The sequence below is a fragment of the Antechinus flavipes genome, chromosome 3, assembly GCF_016432865.1.
Source record: "Antechinus flavipes isolate AdamAnt ecotype Samford, QLD, Australia chromosome 3, AdamAnt_v2, whole genome shotgun sequence".
NCBI lineage: Eukaryota > Metazoa > Chordata > Mammalia > Dasyuromorphia > Dasyuridae > Antechinus > Antechinus flavipes.
The window spans coordinates 341,468,370-341,474,406 of record NC_067400.1 but is presented as its reverse complement, the minus strand read 5'-3'; the positions used below and the strand labels follow the sequence as shown (position 1 = coordinate 341,474,406).

The following is a 6,037-nucleotide window of genomic DNA, read 5'->3' as shown; positions in this document are numbered from 1 at the left end:
GCAGGATACAAAATAAATCCCCATAAATCCTCAGCATTCTTATACACCACCAACAAAATCCAAGAGCAAGAGATACAAAGAGAAATTCCATTCAAAATAACTGTTGATAGCATAAAATATTTGGGAATCTACCTACCAAAGGAAAGTCAGGAATTATATGAGCAAAATTACAAAAAAGTTTTCACACAAATAAAGTCAGACTTAAATAATTGGAAAAATATTAAGTGCTCTTGGATAGGCCGAGCAAATATAATAAAGATGACAATACTCCCTAAACTAATCTATTTATTTAGTGCTATACCAATCAGACTTCCAAGAAAATATTTTAATGATTTAGAAAAAATAACAACAAAATTCATATGGAACAATAAAAAGTCGAGAATCTCAAGGGAATTAATGAAAAAAAAATCAAATGAAGGTGGTCTAGCTGTACCTGATCTAAAATTATATTATAAAGCAGCAGTCACCAAAACCATCTGGTATTGGCTTAGAAATAGATTAGTTGATCAGTGGAAAAGGTTAGGTTCACAAGACAGAATAGTCAACTATAGCAATCTAGTGTTTGACAAACCCAAAGATTCTAAATTTTGGGATAAGATTTCATTATTTGATAAAAACTGCTGGGATAACTGGAAATTAGTATGGCAGAAATTAGGCAAGGACCCACACTTAACACCACATACCAAGATAAGATCAAAATGGGTCCATGACCTAGGCATAAAGAACGAGATTATAAATAAATTAGAGGAACATAGGATAGTTTATCTCTCAGACTTGTGGAGGAGAAAGAAATTTGTGACCAAAGATGAACTAGAGACCATTACCAATCACAAAATAGAAAATTTTGATTATATCAAATTAAAAAGCCTTTGTACAAACAGAACGAATGCAAACAAGATTAGTAGGGAAGTAACTAACTGGGAAAACATCTTTACAATTAAAGGTTCTGATAAAGGCCTCATTTCCAAAATATATAGAGAACTGACTCAAATTTATAAAAAATCAAGCCATTCTCCAATTGATAAATGGTCAAAGGATATGAACAGACAATTTTCAGATGAAGAAATTGAAACTATTACCACTCACATGAAAGAGTGTTCCAAATCACTATTGATCAGAGAAATGCAAATTAAGACAACTCTGAGATATCACTACACTCCTGTCAGATTGGCTAAGATGACAGGAAAAAACAATGATGAATGTTGGAGGGGATGCGGGAAAACGGGGACATTGATGCATTGTTGGTGGAGTTGTGAACGAATCCAGCCATTCTGGAGAGCGATCTGGAATTATGCCCAAAAAGTTATCAAACTGTGCATACCCTTTGATCCAACAGTGTTTCTATTGGGCTTATACCCCAAAGAGATACTAAAAAAGGGAAGGGGACCTGTATGTGCCAAAATGTTTGTAGCAGCCCTGTTTGTAGTGGCTAGAAACTGGAAAATGAATGGATGCCCATCAATTGGAGAATGGCTGGGTAAATTGTGGTATATGAATGTTATGGAATATTATTGCTCTGTAAGGAATGACCAGCAGGATGAATACAGAGAGGCTTGGAGAGACCTACATGGACTGATGCTAAGTGAGATGAGCAGAACCAGGAGATCATTATACACTTCGACAACGATATTGTATGAGGATGTATTCTGATGGAAGTGGATTTCTCTGACAAAGAGACTTAACTGAGTTTCATTGGAGAAATGATGGACAGAAACAGCTACACCCAAAGAAGGAATACTGGGAAATGAATGTGAACTATTTGCATTTTTGATTTTCTTCCCGAGTTATTTTTACCTTCTGAATCCAATTCTCCCTGTGCAACAAGAGAACTGTTTGGTTCTGCAAATATGTATTGTATCTAGGATATACTGCAACATGTTTAGCATATATAGGACTGCTTGCCATCCTGGGGGGGGGGGGAGGAGGGAGGGAGGGGGAAAAAACGAAACATAAGTGATTGCAAGGGATAATGTCGTGTAGAAATTATCCTGGCATGGATTCTGTCAATGCGAAGTTATTATTAAATAAAATAAAATTTATTATAAAAAAAAAAAAAAAAAAAGAGACAGAGAGTGAAGAATCTAAGTGGAATCCTAACTCCCCCTCTGCTATTCCAGACCTTCTACCTTAAATAATTACTAGGGATTCCTGGGGAAATCAACATGTACTGATAAGCATAACAATGAATATCAACAGGTTGAATAAATCATCTTTCCCTGGTCCTGAAATGAAGCAATAAATATACCCTGAAAGCTCTGAAGTAATTTCCCAAATTTTCAGGTAACCTTTCATTGTCCAATCTCTGTTTCCAATATCATTTTATTCAACAAAAACAATTGAATGTTCATCTTTTCTCTGACTCTGACTAGATATCTAGTTGCAATCTGAAAGAAGTGCTTGGCTTTGAGAGCTATTCACCTTTATGAATCAGTTTCCTCAACTATAAAATGAGAATGTTGAATTAGAAGATCTTCAAGGTCTCTTTCAGCTTGAGGGCTTTAAACTTAAGTCAGTATCAGCAGATGATGACATAAGCAAGAAACCTACAAGAAAAAAATTTTGGAAAAAATTTAAGGAAAACTTGATTAGAAATTAACCCTTAAAGTGCTTTATAGGCACAACCATATTTTGAAAGGATCAGGTGGTTCTTTTGTTTTTACTCTTTTTGGTCCTTAAGGAATCATCCTACTCTAACAAAAATTTTGATGCTGAATTTTATTGTGCAACACCTGAGAGCAAGGCAAAAGTACAGAAGCATCATAGAAAGGATAACTTAGCCTATCAGAGAGTAAGAGATATATACATAACATATACATAGATACACACACATGTGTGTATATGCCAGAAAAGTAAAACTCTTAAAATTTGATGTTTATATGCTTTTTGAAAAGTACATTTCCCATTCATCTTTGAGCTACTTCCATAATTAAAGCAGTAAGCTCTCTGTATGGTCCATTATTCAATAGACAATCTACCCAGGACTAAATTTTCTACCATGGTCTTTGTGCACTTTTACTACAAAGTCCTGACACCATAATATGGGATCATTTATGAGGCTGCTAGCACATAGCATAAAATGGCTAAAAAAATGTAATCACTCATTTTGATTTAGTCCTCTCTCCCACCCTGTAATGGCTTTGGATTCCATACTATTGACCTTCTCTGCTTTTGTTCCCATCAAAATCAATATAGTATCTTAAGTCATAAATTTGCCTTGGCTTGCTTTGTGTTCATTGGCTTACCATACATTTTCCCTGCTAACAGTGCAATAATGAAGTTATGGGTAAGGTAGCCTCCTTTTAATCAGCAATTATTACAGCAGGACCCAGGCTTTATGCTAAATGACAAATGGAAAGGACTTAGAGCCACCTGGGATTTAGAGAGACATTGATCAAAAATACTTTGAGAAATGGCTCTAGAAAGTAAAAGCTTTATCTAAAGCTCTTTAGAACAAGGAATGTTAATCATAAAGTAATTGATTAAAATAACTTTCTTGATATTGTTCTCATCTGGGAGGGAGAATATACCAATAACTTGCCAAGAACTCTCTAGCTAAATATCATATATGGATGTTATAGTGCCCACATAAGAAGAGTGTTTATAAGCAAAAGCAATAGCTCTCAATGCAAAAGATCAATGAGGCTTGCAGGTAGGTTTTTTTTTTTTTTTTGGACTGGATTTCAAATGTTTTTGTTGTAAGATGTTATAAATTTGAATGTTTAGATGGCTATCAAGGGATTCCAACTCATTGGCCAGAAGATTAAAAACTCAGGGGAATGAGTCAATTATTCCTTTGGTTGGGCAGAATTAGAGAAGACATATTGGTAAGGACTAGAAGCAGACACTAAAATTTCTGAAGCTGTGGCTCCTCTTCCTGTTTCTGACACTAATTGGCTAAATGCTAAGCACTATGTTGTTATTGTCCATCCTTTGTTTTCAAAGAGGACCAAAGAGGTCATAAAAGTAATGTGCTGACATGCCTGTGAATTGGATTTAAGTGAAACAGAGCCCTGAAAAGTTGTTAGCCTCATGCTTTCCTCCAGAGCCAGTGAAGTCCAATGACAAAACAGTCAGGATGATTGCTAAATTTTAGGGGTAGAAAGAAAACAAATAGTCCTTGTTCTAAGGAAATTCAGAGTTTAATGGGGAGATAATATGCAATCAAGTATGTGCAAATGAGATAAAGAGGATATACAAGGCAAGATTCTCAGCTGAGAACATGGGGGGGTGGGGGAAGTTATTCAGTATCACCAGTCCTTGGCTTTTTTATCTGTAGAATAAAAATAAAAATACCTGATTTAACTATTTCACAAGAGTGCTTTGAGGCTAAATAATAATAATCTTTATTATTATTATTACTTTTTACTGCTATTGTTATTCATCTTTACATAATACATAAAATTTACCAAGTTTTCCTCTACAGTGCTCTAATAAGGCAGTGAACAAATGGCTGGGATTACAGGGATTATACTACTTGACCTGACTTTGCATTTTATCATGTCTTTATGGAAATATTGCATTGATATTTGAAACACTGGAATAATGAAAATATCCTTTTTTTCAAAATAGCTGAACAGAAGCATCTTGAAGAGTGCAAATCTCACAAATCAAGTATACAGAAAATATCTGAAGTAAGGGTTTGAATACATGCTTATAGTAGTAGGAGAATATGGATTGGGAAAAGTCAATGTTAACCAGCTCATTATTCCAAAGATTTGTTTTCTTCTGAGTACCCTGGTCCATCATATAGAATTAAAAAGACAATACAAGTGGAGAAAGCTAAAATTTTAATCAAAGAAAGTGGTATTTAGTTATTGCTCACAATAGTGGATACTTCTAGTTTGGGTGATACAATGGAAACAGTAATTGCCTCAGGCCAATGGACATTGAGTTTATGAAGCACTTGCATGACAAGATGAATGTCCTTCCCCTCATTGCCAAAGCAGAAATATTGATCCCTGAGGAATGACAGAAATTTAAGAAGCAGATGATAAACAATTTCAGCATAAAAATAAGATATAGGAATTTTCAGAAACATGAAAAAGAAGAAAATAAAATTGTTAAAAAGATGGTCATTTGCCTCTTGCTGTGTAATACTATCACTGAAGTTACTGGCAAAAGGGTTCAAGGAAGGCAGTATCCTTGGAATATGGCAGAAGTTGAAAATGGTGATTATTTTGATTTCACTAATATAAGAAGTATATTGATAAAAACTAACTTAGATCTGAAGGATTTGGCTAACTATGTGCACTTTAGGAACTATAAGAGCTAGAAGCTGGCAGCCATAACATATAACAGTGTGGACAGCAACAAAAGCAAACAACAGATCACCAAGAGTCCCCTGCACACATGGAAGAAGAAAGAAGGGAGCATATAGCCAGGAAGAAAAAGGTAGAGATAGAGATGGAAATGGAGATGGAGATGGAGCAAGTGATGGAGATAAAGATTTAAGAGTGCAGAAACCAAGCTTCAGCAGCATCAAAAGCAGATGCAAAACAACATAGAGAATTAGCACAAGGAATTACAGGAGAAACAGTGTCAGTATGAGGATTGCAAAGCCAAACAGGGAAAGTCAGCAATGTACAAAATTCTTCCCAAACATTGGAAAAGAACAAGTTATAAAAAGATCTTTAAAACTCATTATTAACCACCAGTCATGTCAATATGACAGCCTTGTCTAAGTGTTCCTTTCATCTATTTGACCAGTTTTGCACCATTTGTCTCCATAATGATGGATTTAACAGCATGACATTTTCTTTTTTGTTTTGTTCCTCCAATTAATGGATATTAAAATGCATAGTGATGCCATGTAACTAGAAGGAAACATCTCTAGTACTTTTCCAATTTTTCTTTTTTTAAAAAATCAGATATTTTTACTTTAATACAAAAAGACATTATACTATTGCACAATCATGTTCTGATGGTTTGATTATTTACAGAATATTCCAAAATAAAAAGACTGGGAAAAAACAATAATGCTCCCATAAGTTAAGTTGTAAAGATATTTGTATATTAATTTTCAACTTAGATAAACAAG

At 34.5% G+C, this 6,037-nt stretch overlaps 1 pseudogene; it reads left to right on the top strand.

The window, feature by feature from the left end:
* Positions 1–3,271: 3,271 nt before the first annotated feature.
* Positions 3,272–5,622, top strand: LOC127557220 (septin-7-like; annotated as a pseudogene).
* Positions 5,623–6,037: the final 415 nt, after the last annotated feature.